The following is a 16828-nucleotide window of genomic DNA, read 5'->3' on the forward strand; positions in this document are numbered from 1 at the left end:
GTCTCTAGCTCTCTCTATAACTCTGTCTTTCAAATAAATAAAAATAAATCTTTAAAAAAATATGGTTTTCTGGATCCCAAGTGGTAGACAAGGATGGAATTCCTGGCTCTTGACTTTAACCTGGCCCAGACATAGTTGTGGCTATTTGGGGATTGAACCACTGGATGGAAGATACCTGTCTTCTTCTTTCTCTCCCTCTCTGTCACTCTGCCTTTCAAATAAATAATTCCAAAATATCATGATTACTATAAAAAAGGCATAGCTCATGGAACCAAGTGTATAAAGCTACAGTAGTAGAATATCAATCTTTAAAGAATTGGCAGTATTAAGTACTGGACACAGCTGTGTCTCCCTGCGAGGCTAACACGTGCCCAAGATCTGTCTGCTTTATAGTTGATTATTTTACCCCTTGATATCTTACAGGATTTGAACCTGCAGCTGGGCAGCATGAAGACTTTTCTTCAGGTGCTTGCATTTGGATTTGGAGGTGAAGAGGCTCTCAGAATTCTCACTGCTCATGGTGTTCTCTTTACTTTCCCCACTGAAAAAAAGTATTGAGGATGGAGGATCAAGAAGTTCTGGATCACACACCAGAAAGAGAAGCTTCTGTTCTTTCAGACAGACATTCTGCTGCAGCCAGTTTGCCCTCTGCTAGTCCCTCACAGACACAAAGCTCAGCTTCCCTCTGCTCCAGTCTCTCTTCTCTGGCTTCGAAGGCTCATTCTGGCTCCTGTAATGGGATCTTCCTTTGGTTCTGCTCACTCACTAAAGGGCTGGAATCCTGCAACTTTCCTGGCTCTCCTCATCCTCAACTCTTCTCTCAACATTTATTCTTTACTCTTCCACAGCCAAGTCTGCTATCTAAGGATTCTGCTGAATTTCTTCAAAAGGAGGTCAATGATAATCCCTCAAACTTAACATCCTTGTAACAAACATCATTTGCCAGATTTTGCCTTCCCTGATCTTCCCTGCTAGTTCTTTCTGGTGGAAAGCTATAAACTAAGGCATCAGTGTATGCAATTCGTACATCAAACAGCCCAGTGACCACTTACCTGACTTCTCATTGTAGGACACACGGTTCATTTGTTCAGGAGACATGTAATAAGGTGTACCAGCCAAGGTTTTTGAAAAAGCGAATCATAGTTTAATATTCTAGCAACTCCAAAGTCTCCAAGATGTTTTGCCTGCCATCAGGAAAGCACTGTTTGGTTTCATAACCCTGTGCAGCAGTGTGGCCACCATCACTCACTCCACCTATGACAGTCTTTCAGGGTAGACCAGATGACTCAGAGTCAACTGAACTGGCATACTAAGAACAAATTCTTCATCTCAGTGTGTCTTTCTTTGGTTCCCTTTGTAATTACTCTAGGCAGGCCTCCTCCTTCACAATATTCCATTAAATGTAGAGTGTCATGTTGGGTTGGCCAATAATTTAATTATAATAATGGGTGACATTCAGATGTTTCAGTTCCCAAAACAAATTCACTTCAGGAACAGGCGTATGTTTTTCAGCTTCTATCATGGAGCCACAGTCAAGTGATTTACAAACTAATATCTAGGGGAGACAACTGAGTCTGCTGGTTGCCCACAATCCCTATCCTCTCTGTTCCCATTGGCGGCCAGAGTGCTTCTCCATGGGCTCATTAGATTGTTTTCTGGGCATAGCACACGGTCTGTTTGATATAGATTTCTTTAGTGTTTGATGACATTTGCTTGATAGACTATGACATACGGTCAAGTAATTGTTCAAAGCTATTATTTCTTCAAATATTACCTTTCAATCTGTTGCCTCCTTCCACAGCTTCTGTGTTTGACTGGGCTTTCCAGTCTTCATGACTATTAGTTTGTCATTTTTCTATGCTTTTAACTGAGCTTCCTTCTAGTTATAGCTTCTCATCTATATGTTCTCTCTTCAGGTGTGTCTAATCTGATATTGAATTATATATTGAGTTTTTGCTTTGAATAACTTCAATCCTCATTTCTGGAAATTATATTTATTTTCTTTTCAAAGATTTGGATTCTTTTATAATGTATTATTATTTACGGTTCTACCTTTTTCCTTTATAACTTTAAGACTTAAAATATGCTTACTCAGTACTGTTCATCAACTTGCGGCATTTATAAAGATCTTGAAACTCTATAATCTTATTTTTTGTGTCTGTTGCCCCTCACTTAAAGAATTGTTTCCTTTGTGCTTTGTAATTGTGAAATTGGAGATCATCTTTGCTAAGCACCAGCTGTGGGAATATTGTGTGTGCATATCATGTACCTTCTTAGGTGTTTTCCAGTGCTTCTGGAAGGTCAGGCATTTTAAAAACATCGTATAAACTAAGAACCAGGCACCCAAGGAGTATCATATACACAGAACCAAGTTTTATATCAGTTTCTTGGCTTGGTGATTCCCTAGTAGCATCAATTCAATTCAATGTCATTACCCCTATCAATTCTTAAAAGAGAGTTTCGTTTTCTTACTCAGGGTAAACATAGGAACCTTTCTTGTCATTTTCCTTTGCCAGTCAGTGGGTTTTTTCCTATTCCACCCTTTCACTTGCGTAATGGTACCTTGAAAGCCCTGGCTTTATTTGAGGTTATAGGTTTCAATCTCAGTGCTTCTTTGACCCAAGATCATATCTTCTATCCCTATGTGGGCATTGAACCCTCAACTTCCAATTAAACATGGAAGATTTAATACTTCATGATAGTAAAGGGGGAAAAAAAGGCAGAGAAAAAGGGATGACAGCTCTGAAATTTTGTACGGTGGAAAACAGATGGATGAGAAGTGATTTAGCAATCACAGAATGCAGAAACCTAAGCCAGCAATAGAGAAACTCAGACTCCAGCTAATTCCCAGGTAGAATCATGAAAGACCTAGAATGTAACTCTCAAAGTAAATGAAGGTGATGCTAAAAGCAAGATTATTGTTTGAAAGTGTAGATAGCAATGTAGATTATTGTTTGAAAGTGTAGATAGAGGGCTGGCGCCGCGGCTCACTAGGCTAATCCTCTGCCTTGCGGCACCGGCACACCGGGTTCTAGTCCCGGTCGGGGCGCCGGATTCTGTCCTGGTTGCCCCTCTTCCAGGCCAGCTCTCGGCTGTGGCGCGGGAGTGCAGTGGAGGATGGCCCAAGTGCTTGGGCCCTGTACCCCATGGGAGACCAGGATAAGTACCTGGCTCCTGCCATCGGATCAGCACGGTGCACTGGCCGCGGCGGCCATTGGAGGGTGAACCGACAGCAAAGGAAGACCTTTCTCTCTGTCTCTCTCTCTCACTGTCCACTCTGCCTGTCAAAAAAAAAAAAAAAAAAAAAAGTGTAGATAGAGATGTGCTCGTCTTCTACCCTGGCTGAAGATTAGAGGTTTAGCAGCCTTTTGACTGGGAAAAACCAGGCACAGCAAGGACAGGGACACTCTGTTGCATACAAGGGAGTTGATTCAAAGTATTCATATTGGATAAAGACATCCCAGCCTGTCTTCCCTTGACTGTGAGAACCTTAGTGGCCAGGCTTATCCCCACCCTCACCCCCACCCCCGGCCCAGGCAGGACTTTGGGAGTCTTCCAGCTCAGCAAAGGGAGAGGCTGATCAGACCAAAAGAAAGAGAATCTCTCAGAGGGGTGAGGTCACAACAAAATGGTGCAGTCAGGTCACCACACCCATGCATAAAGCTTCTGGTTATATTTTAGTGAACTGTTCCTAAATATGAGTAGATGGGCAGTTATATATAGATACTTGAACAACACCTATAAGAGAAAGAGACTAAAACAAAAATGAAAAAGGAATAAACAAATGAATCTGAAAGTTGGGAAGAACTTTTAGAAATGTTATCCCTGGGGTGATAAGGGAAGATATCGTATTCATGAAAGAACAAGGGGCTGGGGAAAAAAGGGGCTAAGAACACAAAAGTGGGGGCTGGCGTTGTGGCATAGAAGGTAAAGCTGCTGCCTGTGATGCCGGCATCCCATCTGGGCACCCATTTGTATCCCGGCTGCTCCGCTTCCCATCTCGCTCCCTGCTTATGTGCCTGGAAAGGCAGCAGAAGATGGCCTAAGTCCTTGGGCCGCTGCACCCACCTGGGAGACCTGGAAGAAGCTCCTGGCTCCTGGCTTTGGCCTGGCCTTATGCTGGCTGTTGCAGCCATCTGGGGAGGGAATCAGCAGATGGAAGATATCTCTCTCCCTCCCCATTCTTCCTTCCCTCCCTCTAACCCTCTTTTTCTCTGTAACTCTTTAAAAATAAATAAAATCTTTTTTAAAAAAAGGAACAAAAAAGTGCTTTTAGAAATTGAAAATGTGAAAAGGCTGAACAATAAGAATTCAAGAAAGAAAGAACAAACAAAATAGATGGAGAAAAATTATTATTAAAGATAAATTTTTAAAGGATTTCCAAGAACAGAAGAGGGATGTGAGTTTCTGCAGCCAGAGACGCCATCCACAGCCAGCACAATGGATTTTAGTGGCAAGTCACTGGGCAGTTCTAGGACACCAGGAGAAGAGACAGAATTCTATAACCTTCCAGACACAGAAGACTCAAAGGCTCCGGAATCAAATGGCACTGGATGACTCACCCTTTAAAATATGCATTTAAGATTATGTTTGTTAGAGCTAGCATTGTGACACAGTGGGTTAAGCTGCTGCCTGTGATGCTGGCATCCCATGTGGGAGACCTGGATGGAGTTCCTGGCTCCTGACCCCTGCCTGGCCCAGCTCTGGCTGTTGCAGGCATTTGAGGAGTGAACCGGCAAATGGAAGATCTCTCCTTCTCTCTTTGTCTTTCTCCCCCTCTCTCTGTAACTCTGCTTTTTAAATCAATAAAATAAATCTTACAGAAAGGTTGTGTTGGGGCCAGTGCTGTGGCATAGAAGGTTAAACCTTTGCCTGCAATGCTGGCTTCACATATGAATGCTGGTTCAAGTCCCAGCTGCTTCACTTTTGATCCAGTTCCATGCTAATGTGCCTGGGAAAGCAGAAGAAGATAGCCCAAGACCTTGGGCCCCTGCATCCACCTGGGAGACCTGGAAGAAGCTCCTGGCTTCCGGCTTTGGCCTGGCCTAGCCCTGGCTGTTGCTGCCATTTGGGGAGTGAACCAGAGAATGGAAGATCTCTCTCTGTCTCTCTTCTTCTCTCTGTATCTCAACCTTTCAAATAAATAAGTAAATCTTCAAGAAAATTATATTATGTTTGCACCAATCATTTCTGGACATTTGTGTTGGGAATGGGGAGGGTTCAGATAATAGAGTTGGATTGCATTTCCTCAATAGCTAAAATATGAGTTCCATGAAGGCAGGGACCCTATGTTTTCATGCATGTATCTGTGTCCTTAGAACAGTGTCTGAAAAATATTAGATATTAATAAACAGTTGTTAGAGGGATTGCAATGGTTTGAATGTGTTGGAGACTTAATCCCCAAATTGATGTTTTCCAAGTTGTTTTTTTTTTGTTGTTTTTTTGTTTTTTTTTTTTTTTTTTTGAGTGGCAGAGAGAGACAAAGAGAGATAGAGAGACAGACAGATGGAGCTTTCATTTGCTAGTTTTCTTCCCAAATGCCCTCAATGGCTGGGGCTGGGCCAGGCTGAAGCTGGGAAGCGGGAAGTCAATCCAGATCTCCCAGGTGAGTGTCAGGGACCCAGCTACATGAGCCATCACCTATCGCTTCCCAGGTCTGCATTAGGAGGGAACTGGAATCCAGAGCAGAGCTGGAACTCGAAGCCAGGCACTGGGATATAGAATACAAGTATTCAACATGGCATCTCTACTGCTCGCCCACTCTAGAAAAATCATTTTTGTCACCTTGCAATTATGTAATTATTCTACTCTCCCAATTGAGTGATAGTCTGCCTGACTGTTGAATTCTAGGTTGTCAAGAATTTTCCTCCTGAATTTTGAAGGCATTTCTCTATAGTCTTCTGAGTTCCAATGTCATTATTAAGAAATCTAAGCCATTCTGATTCCTGATCCTTTATTTGTGACTTGTTTTTCTATCTCTGGAGGCCTAAAAGATCTTATAATCCCTAGAGTTCTGAAGTTTCATGATATGACTGGTTGTGGGTTAATTTCCACCCATTGGTGCTGGGCACTATGTGGGCCCTTTTAATCTGAAAACCTGAGTCTTCAATGTTTGGAAAGTTTTAAAGAATTAATATTTTAGGCCAGCGCCGCGGCTCAATAGGCTAATCCTCTGCCTTGCGGCGCCGGCACACCGGGTTCTAGTCCTGGTCGGGGCGCCGGATTCTGTCCCGGTTGCCCCTCTTCTAGTCCAGCTCTCTGCTGTGGCCAGGGAGTGCAGTGGAGGATGGCCTAAGTGCTTGGGCCCTGCACCCCATGGGAGACCAGGAGAAGCACCTGGCTCCTGCCTTCGGATCAGCGCGGTGTGCTGGGGGCAGTGCGCTGGCCGCGGCGGCCATTGGAGGGTGAACCAACGGCAAAGGAAGACCTTTCTCTCTGTTTCTCTCTCTCACTGTCCACTATGCCTGTTAAAAAAAAAGAATTAATATTTTAAAAATTTGGGGAGGAGTGGTATTTGGTGTAGTGGTTAAGAGCTTCTGGTGATGGGAATCCCAAGAGGCAGCAGGTAATGGCAAAGTACTTGGGTCCCTGACACTCACATGGACGGTAAAGACTAAATTGTAGGCTCCTGGGTTAGGTCTGGCCCAGCCCAACTCTTGCAAGCATTCAGGGAGTTAACAAGTGGATGAGAACATTCTGGCTCTCTCTCTCCTCTTCTTCCTCTCGCCCCTTTCAAATAACATGAAAATAAATAAATAATAATTTTAAAATTTCAAATAATGTTCTCTCTTGTTTATGTTTTTTCTCTCTTCTTTAAACTCCTGAGTTAACCTATTTTTTCCCCATCTTTTCTCTATTTCTTGGTCTATTTCTATTTTTTCTATTTCTTAGTCTTTGCTTTTCTTTCTGGTTCACCCACTAAATGGCCGCTAAGGCTGGTGCACTGTGCTGATCCGAAGCCAGGAGCCAGGTGCTTCCTCCTGATCTCCCGTGCGGGTGCAGGGCCCAAGCACTTGGGCCATCCTCCACTGCACTCCCGGGCCACAGCAGAGAGCTGGGCTGGAAGAGGGGCAACCGGGACAGAATCCGGCGCCCTGACCGGGACTAGAACCTGGTGTGCCGGCGCCGCAGGCGGAGGATTAGCCTATTGAACCGCGGCGCAGGCCGCAATGAATTTTCATTTCTTCTTTTCAGTTTTAATTTCTAAGATCTCAGTTTTTCCCCTCAACCCTCTTGCTCTTATTTTTTTATGGTTTCAGTATCTCGTCTTAGGATTTCAAATACAGGCGTAGTTTCTTGTTTTGTTGTTTGTTGCTGTTGAAATGTACTCCCCTCCTGCAGAGTTTTTGTTTTATCCAGATTTCTTATTTCTGTTAGGTTTGGTCTCTTGTTTTTCATATGAGAGGCTGTACTCTGCAGCTCTTGGCTCATTTTTATAGAAGTGAGACTGAAGACCTGAAAGGGATGCTCTGAGATCATGGGTAGGACTCATTAATTGTGAAATTGATGTAGGATGATCTGCCGGAATGTTTCACTGAAAAGCCTATGGTGTTACAAAAACCAGTATCTTTAGGTCTTTTCTTTTAGTCCAGTTAGATTTCCAGGAAGATACTTAATCTTTTGCCTGGATGGTAAAATTTTCCGATCTTTCCCCACTGTTAAAGGAATAGTCCAGTATGGCACTGTAAGATAATGCAGGAACAGAATTCCCAGACTCTCAGGTTAAGTCAGGTGAACGAATTTATTGTAGCCTAGAAGTGATGTATGTGTCCATTTGTGGATTTTTTGTTGTTATTTTTCTGATAGAAGGGCACAAGTGCAGTTTTAAAAAAATGAATCATGGCCATTCATTTAGGCTTTTTATGCACACCAATTATTGTTGGCATTCCCCATTAATTAATTACATTATTGGATATAACAGTTGAACTCTTCTATAGTTGAACTTAGATCCATATGGTCTACAACTATTTTATCACCAAGTGTACCTAATTAGAGTACACTGACTATGCCCATCCCGTATCCACACGTTCCCCGGTTCTTCTGTGTTCAGTCTGTCCACACCTGGTGCATGAAGAGACACCTCTTGTTGGTTGTACTGCTTCCCACTGGAGAGAATAATGTGACACAGCTACACCAACCAGAAAAGGAAAATTCACCCAAAGATTTCATAATGTGATTGGAGGACACTGAATTGGTGTTTGTGAACATATTTACTATGTCCTGGGCCTCTCGCCCTCGCCTCTTCATGATCTGATTACCAGGTAGTTTATAATTTACATAACCTTTTGTTAAAAGGTGTTTTCATTTTTACTTTCACCTTTCTGGTGAATTATGAAATCATAAAGTTTCTGTTCCAGTTTACTCAGTGAATTATCATCAGATTGGTCACTGACGTGGAGGGAAATTTCACTTTATACTCATATATTTACTTGTTATTTTTACCAATTCATAATTCTTTTTCCATTCTTTGCCCCAGTTCTTCACTTGTGCTTTATGAAAGCAAAGTTCAAAATGCCTTAGTTTATGTATCAGGTCCCTTCTCAGGCGACATCACCAGATATAGTGGGGGGGGGGTTGTTGGCCCATTTATTAGTGTACTTGTACTGAGCCCCATTACTTTTGCTCATCATTTGGCCCTGCCTCCGTGGAGTTACGTGATGGGGAGCAATTATCATGAGAGTAAATGGCTTGTGATGGACTTGAAGTCTTCCTCACACACATTCCCAAGCTATAAAATGAGGGGTCAATTCCTTCATCCTTTTTTTGACCTGCTGCTTGGGGAAGATGGGCAAGTTGAAAGGACTGTTTTATACTTGGATTATAAACCCATTCTTGAATCACCGTGGCTGTAAAATCGTGTTTCCAAATCAGCTGCTAAAGAATCAGGGATGCTGTATTCTGCACCATGTCCTAGGAGTTGATCCCATAACAGTTGCCTTTACTGAACTAAGCTTTAGTTGTGAAGACAGATTTTGGCTGGGATGAACTGGGCCACAGTGAGATATAGTCCACCTTTCAGTAATGGGTGGGGCACTTCCCTGGAGGCACAACAGTGGACAGGGCAAGGCCAGCCTCCCAGGGCCGCTGTGAGAGACCTTGGACTCTGCCAGTGTGGAGGCAGTGTCCACTCCTCCTAGGTTGCTCTGTTCATGTGTCTACTTGCCTGCCTCCCTCATCCTGTCAGATTGTCTACTGCTTTGTTCCACGCATTCCTTACCAGGGAACTGATGGTATCCACATCAGGAACTAGCAGCTGAATCAGAAACGCAGGTTGATTGCCAGTAGCCCAACCAGTGGACTAAACATTGACCACAGCCCACGAACTTGAATACACGGGAGAAATGTTTCATGTCTAGAGCACAGGTTTAAGTCGATGAGACTACCTTTAATTCTACCCACTGGGGTGAGACCCCTGATTCATCTGCCGAAGTATCCCCTCCTCGGTGCAGTGGGGCTGGTGAGAAGACTACTGCCCATGGCGGTTTTAGAAGTGACGGCAGCTATGGAGTCACAAGACAGGGCTTGCTCGGCAATGACGCAGCAAGCCTGCAGGGGGCGCGCGTGCCCAGGGCTGGTCTCCGCAGCGCGGGGAGGCGGGGCCCATGTGCGTGGGGCTGCGCTTTGCTATCCCGGGAGTTCCTCTTCCTTCACAATGGAGCTTGCGTTTGCTTGAGCGTGACGGATTCCCGTTGCACAGTTGAGGACTCAGAAATACTCGAGGTTCCTTAAGCAGCTGATAACCGACATTCAAAGGAAGCACAGTGGTCTGGCTCCTGAGGATCAGAGCCAGAGGTCAAGTCCTTGCCTTCTCCGGAGGAATCCCCCAAAGGCTCCAGCTGCCATTGGTTAAAGAGACACACCTCGTGTTCGTTCTCTCTCTCTCTCTCTCTTTTCTTTTAGATTTATTTATTTATTTATTTGAAAGGCAGAGTTACAGAGAGGCAGAGAGAAAGAGAAAGAGAGGTCTTCCATCCGCTGGTTCATTCCCCAGATGGCCGCAAGGGCCGGAGCTGTGCGATCCAAAGCCAGGAGCCTCCCCCAGGTCTCCCACGCTGGTGCAGGGACTCAAAGCATCCTCCACTGCTTTCCCAGGCCACAGCAGAGAGCTGGATAGGAAGTGGAGCAGCTGGGACTTGAACCAACGCGCAAATGGGATGCCGGCACTGCAAGCAGCAGCCCCACCCATCACATTGAAGTGCCAGCCCCACACCTCGTGTTCTGATCCATGAGGGGAGCCTGTCTGTAAGACTCCCCAGGCAGCAGGAGATTCAGACCCTGTACACATTCTGATTCCCTTGTAATGACCCAATGCCCAGATATGGGCTGCTGTCCGTATTTGGGCCTGCTGTCCGAGTAGAAGAGGGCTTGAACCAAAGCCTTTGCTGGGTCCAGAGTGAGCTCCTGTAGAGATAGAGCCAGACTATGTTGGAAGGCTCTGGAATTTCTGTGTCCGTCCATTTTAAGTGGAAAAAATCCAGAGAAGACAGAAGTTCAGGTATAGCTGTTTCTGAATTAGCCCCAAATGATGTGTCTCATTGTATAGATTAACTTCAATATCTGAATTTGGTCACCTAGTAAAATCATGCCATATCAGTGTATAGCATGTTGCAGGACAATTGCTGTCTCAGTGTGGCAGAACCAACTGCCAAATGAAAGCTGGCTACAAGGACAGTTATCTGATTTAGCAAATACTGCTATAGGACAGCCAGTTACATTCAAATTTCAGAGATGTAACAAGTCATTGTTTTCATTATAAGTATGTCCCCAATATTGCTTAGGATGTACTTCTATTTTTTTTTTTTTTTTGACAGGCAGAGTAGACAGTGAGAGAGAAAGAGAGAAAGGTCTTCTTTTCCCGTTGGTTCACCCACCAATGGCCGCCGCGGCCAGTGTGCTGCGGCTGGCACACTGCGCTGATCTGAAGGCAGGAGCCAGGTGCTTATCCTGGTCTCCCATGGGGTGCAGGGCCCAAGGACTTGGGCCATCCTCCACTGCACTCCCGGGCCACAGCAGAGAGCTGGCCTGGAAGAGGGGCAACCGGGACAGAATCCGGCGCCCCAGCTGGGACTAGAACCCGGTGTGCCGGCGCCGCAAGGCGGAGGATTAGCTTAGTGAGCCGCAGCGCCGGCCAGGATGTACTTCTACTAAAAATTCATTTGTTCTTTTTTGAAATTCAAATTTAAGTAGACATGTGGTCTTTTATCTGGCAACACTAATATTAAAACAAACAAATTTTAATCTGAAAGACCTTAGACTCTCAGTACTACCCCACAGAGATAAATTGCTACAAAGAGTTTTGGACAGGGCTGACTTTTGGTGCAGTGGCTAAGTTCCTGCTAGGGACAACCCCATCCCAAATGAGAGTACCTGTGTATATCCTGGGAGGCAGCAGATGATGGCTCAGGTGCCACTCATGGGAGGCCAGATGGAGGTCCTAACTTAGGCTTGGCCAGCCCTGGTTGTTGTGGACATTTCAGGAGTGAACCTGCAGATGGAAGATCTCCCTTTCTGCCTTTCAAATAAAATAAACAAAAATTTAAAACAGAGTATTGGGTATGTGTCTGCATAAACTATCCATGAATATAGATAGATAGTTATGTGTGTGTTCACCTTCTGGCTCCTGCAGTTGCTGGCTGTGTGGCCTAGGAAGAGTTACCTAGCCTCTCTGAGTCTTAGTTTCCTTATACATGAAATGAGAATAACAATAGTATCCACCTGTGGAGAAGAGAGAACCCTGAAGCGCTGTTGGTGGTATTGTAACTTAGTACAGCCAGTTTGGAAAACGGGGTGGACTTCAGAAACTAAAAGTCCAGCTACCACATGATCCAGCAATTCCATTACTGTATATACAGCCAGAGGAATTTAAACCCGTGTGCACCCCCACGTTCACGGCAGCATTTATTCACAACAGACAAGTTAGGAAAACAACCCAAGTGTCAATCACAGATGAGTTTTTTCTTAATTAATTAATTAATTTGAAAGAATTGCAGAGAGAGAGAGAGGAGAGACAGAGAAATCTTCCATCCACTGGTTCACTCCCCAGATGGCTACAATGGCTGGAGCTGTTCTGGTCCAAAGCCAGGAACCAGGAGTTTCTTCTGGGTCTTCTTTGCATGTGCAATGGCTCAAGGACTTGGGCCATCTTCTGCTGCTTTTCCATGTGCATTAGCAGGGAGCTGGATGGGAAGTGGAGCAGCCTGGACTTGAATATGGATGCTGGTGCCACAGGCCGCAGCTTTACCCTCTATGCCACAGCACTGGCCCCAACAGATAAGTTTTTTTTTTTTTTTTTTAAAGATTTTATTTATTGGCCTGCGCCGCAGCTCAATAGGCTAATCCTCCGCCTGCGGCACCGGCACACCAGGTTCTAGTCCCAGTCGGGGCGCCGGATTCTGTCCCGGTTGCCCCTCTTCCAGGCCAGCTCTCTGCTGTGGCCCGGGAAGGCAATGGAGGATGGCCCAAGTCCTTGGGCCCTGCACCCCATGGGAGACCAGGAGAAGCACCTGTCTCCTGCCTTTGGATCAGCATGGTGTGCTGGCCGCAGCGCGCCGGCTGCAGCGGCCATTGGAGGGTGAACCAACAGTAAAGGAAGACCTTTCTCTCTGTCTCTCTCTCTCACTATCCACTCTGCCTGTCAAAAAAAAAAGATTTTATTTATTTATTTAACAGGTAGAGTTACAGACAGGAGCTACGCCAATCCAAAGCCAGGAGCCACGTGCTTCTTCTGGGTCTCCCATGTGGGTTCAGGGGCCCAAGCACTTAGGCCATCTTTTACTGCTTTCCCAGGCTGCAGCAGAGAGCTGGACTGGAAAAGGAGCAACCGGGACTAGAACCGGCACCCATATGGGATGCCGGCGCCGCAGGATTAGCCAGATGAGTTTTTAAAATGTGGTATATACACATAATATTTTTTAATTCAGTCTTTAAAGAAAATGGGAAATTAGGGCTGGCCCTGTGGTACAGAGGGTTAAGCCACAACTTGGGATGCCAGCATCTCATATTAGAGTGCAGGTTTGAGTTCTGGCTACTCCACATCCAGTCCAGCTCCCTATTAATGGGACTGGGAAGCAGCAGATGAAGTTCAAGCACTTAGGTCCCTGCTACCTATGCGAGAGACCTCAATAGAGTTCCTGACTCCTGGCTTTGGTCTGGTCTAGACCTAGCTGTTGCAACCATTTGGGGAGTGGACCAATGGATAGAAAATTCTTTCTTTGTCTCTGTCTCTCTGTCTCTATTTCTCTCTCCCTCACCCCCACCCTCTTCCTCTCTCACTCTCCCTCCCTTCCTTCCTCCCTCTGTGTTACTTTGCCTTTAAAATCAATCAATCAATCAATCTTGAGGGAAAAAAACCAGAAAATTCCGTCATTTGTGACAAAAGAGATGAACCTAGAGAACGCAATGTTAAATGAAGTAAGCCAAGCCCATAGAAACAAATACTATATGATCTTTCTTGTATGTGAAATATAAAAAACTCAACTCATGAAGTAGAGTGGAGTGGAGGTTACCGGAGGTTGGGGTGGGGGTAAACAGGGAAATGGGAGAAATTGGTCAACAGATACCAAGTTTCAGTTAGATAGGAGGAATGAGTGACTTGTTGCATAACATGGGGACTGTGTAGTTAATAGTATGTATATTTCAAAATAACTAGAAGAGAAGTTTTTAAATGTTCTCTCCACAAAGAAATGATAACTGTTTGGGCTGATGGACATGCTAACTCACCTGATCTGATCATTCCACACCTTATATGGGTGTCAAAACATCACATTGTACCCCATAAATATATATGATTATTATTTGTCCACTAAAAATAGAACAGGGATGGGTAATTGGTACAGCAGTTAACATGCTGCTTGGAATGGCTACATCCCACATTAGAGTGCCTGGTTCAAGTCCTGGTTCCTTCGCTTCTGATTCAGCTTCCTGCTAATGTGCACCTGGCAGGCAGCAGGTGATGGCTCACATTCTTGGATCCCTGTCACCCATGTGGGAGACCTGGTTATGTTCTAGACTCTTGGCTTTGGCTTGGCCCCGCCTGGCTTTGGCCTGGCATTTAAGGAGTGAACCAGCAGATGGAAGATCTCGCTCTCTCTTTTAAGTAAAATAAATAAATAAATAACATGGGAAATAAATAAAACTTTTTTTTAAACGTGTTGTCTGACAGAGTGCTAATGGGGTTAAAGTGAGTCCTGCACATAGGAGACACTGAATAATTGTTATCTATTACCAATGATTATCTGTTATCAGTAATGACTATTAGATCCACCTAATAGTGGTGGTGCAGTGGGTTAAGCTACTGCCTGCAACACAAACATCCCATATGGGCACTAGTTCTAGTCTTGGCTGTTCCACTTCCCATCCAGCTTCCTGCCAATGTGCCTGAGAAAGCAGCAGAAGGTGGCTGGACTATTGGGAAGTGAACCAGCAGATTGAAGATCTCCCTCTTTCTGTCTCTCCAGCTCTCTCTATAACTCTGCCTTTCAAATAAATAAATCTCATAAAGAGGTTATCATTAATATCATGTCTTAAAAACTCAAGTGAAGACATACTATAGGAATTTTTCCATACCTTATTTCACCTTTTAAATGTTGTTTATTCTCTTTCTCAGATATAGAGTTCCTCTGTTAAAAAATTTAGTTTCAATTGATGATCATTCAGGTTATTTTCAGCACTTTTATATCTGCATCTTGCTGCAGTGAACATCTGTGTATGCAGTGGAGGCCTGCAAGTGCTCCCTCTGGGTAGTCTGGACCACGACCAGCCATGATGCAGAGGTTTTCCCTCCCCGACTTCTCCCAGTGGGCAGGGCTGCACCTGAACTCCCTGGCAGCAGAACTAGCACTCCCCTACCCAGTGCTGGCAGCTGGCATTCCTGGTCAGCATGATAAGCAATGGCAAAAGGGCCCAGATTTAAGGTGCTTGGGTACAAAATTTTAGAGGATTTCAAAATCTCAGTATGCAAGAAAATATTTTAAATGTTTACTTTTAGGGGCTGGAATTGTGGCATAGAGAGTAAAGCTGTCACTTATAATACTGGCATCCCATATGGTTGATGCCCAGTTCATGCCCCGGCCGCTCCACTTCTTTATTTTATTTTATTTTATTTTTTTATTTTTTATTTTTGACAGGCAGAGTGGACAGTGAGAGAGAGAGACAGAGAGAAAGGTCTTCCTTTGCCATTGGTTCACCCTCCAATGGCCACCGCGGCCGGTGCGCTGCGGCTGGCGCACCGCGCTGATCCGGTGGCAGGAGCCAGGAGCCAGGTGCTTTTCCTGGTCTCCCATGGCCGCTCCACTTCTGATCCAGCTCCCTGCTATTGTGCCTGGGAAAGCAGCAGAGGACGGCTCAAATGTTTGGACCCCTGCCACCCATGTGGAAGACCCAGAAGAAGCTCCAGGCTTCTGGCTTTGGTCTGACAGCCCTGGCCATTGCAGCTATCTGGGGAGTGAACCAGTAGATGGAAGATTCTCTCTCTCTCTCTCTCTTTCTGACTCACTTTCAAATCAATCAATCAATCAATCTTTAAGATGTTTATTTTAAATTTATTTTCATCTACTTGAAAGAGGGAGAGAGAGAAAGGGAGAGAGACAGACAGACAGACACAGGGAGTGAGAGATAGAGATGGAGATGGAGATAGAGATAGAGATAGAGATAGGGATAGAGATAGAGATAGAGATAGAGATAGAGATAGAGATAGAGATAGAGAGAAAGACAGAATCTTCCATTCACTGGTTCACCCCCCAAATGCCTGCAACAGCCAGGATTGGGCCAGGCCAAACCAGTGACCCAGAACTCCATCCAGGTCTTCCATGTGGGTAGCAGGGGTCAAAGCTCTAGGGCCGTCATTTGCTGCCTTCAAGGAACATTAACAGGAAGTTGAATTGAAAGCAGAGGAGCTGGGACTTGAACCAGCACTCTGACATGGGATGCAGGTGTCACAAGCAGTGACTTAGCCTGCTGCATCACAGTGCCCACACTCCAAGGTAATATTTTAATGCAGTGTTTAAAATGTTTTTATCGGTGGGGCCATAGTTGTAGTGCAGCAGGTTAAGCTACCGTCTGTGACGCCAGCATCCCATATGAGCACCTGTTCAAATCCCAGATGTTCCACTTCTGATCCAGCTAATGTGCCTGGGAAGGCAGAAGATGATGGCCCAAGTACATGAGCCCTTGCCTCCCACATGGGAGACCAGGATGAAGTTCCAGGCTCCTGGCTTCGGTCTAGCCTAACGTTGGTCATAACAGCAATTTGAGGAGTGAAGCAGTGGATGAAAGATCTCTCTTCCTCTCTCTGTCTCTGTTTCTCTCTTTCTCTGTCTCTCCCTCTCTCTGTATAACTCTCCCTTTCAAATAATAAAATAAATCTTAAAAAAGCTTTAATGATGCAAAAAATCCATAATGAACAAATATCAAACTTTTAAATAGATCTAGGGTCAGTAACAGTGCCATGCTGAGTCATATTGGATTTTACATTAATTTTTACTTAAATGTATTTATTGAGATATAGTCTACCTTGAATATTGAGCTTTTTAATGCTCATTTAAATTCTGTACCACATTCTGTACCAAGCATGAGTGTCTCATTTGCTGTGTCATAAGTCCGGGTTCTGGCTGGCACCTGTTCAGATGGCACAGTGTCCATGCCTGAGCTGCACTGATAAGTTTGTTTGCGTGCTTGCCCTAGAAGGAGCTCTGAGGTCCCTCTCATGGGACACAGGCCCACACTGCATACCCAGTAGATTGCTTGGTCCCAACATGCCTGTCTAGGAGCTAACAGGCTGATGGAGTCACAAGCCTTCCTTTATTGGCCCTGATCTTTCTCCATTAATGCC

At 44.9% G+C, this 16828-nt stretch overlaps 1 pseudogene; it reads right to left on the minus strand.

Annotated features, from left to right (window-relative positions):
* Window positions 1-422: 422 nt before the first annotated feature.
* On the minus strand, window positions 423-10458 carry LOC127493265 (serine/threonine-protein kinase Nek2-like; annotated as a pseudogene).
* Between the last annotated feature and the right edge of the window lie 6370 nt (window positions 10459-16828).

The sequence above is a fragment of the Oryctolagus cuniculus genome, chromosome 5 (assembly GCF_051225735.1).
Source record: "Oryctolagus cuniculus isolate XC-2025 breed Fujian yellow rabbit chromosome 5, ASM5122573v1, whole genome shotgun sequence".
Classification (NCBI taxonomy): Eukaryota; Metazoa; Chordata; class Mammalia; order Lagomorpha; family Leporidae; genus Oryctolagus; species Oryctolagus cuniculus.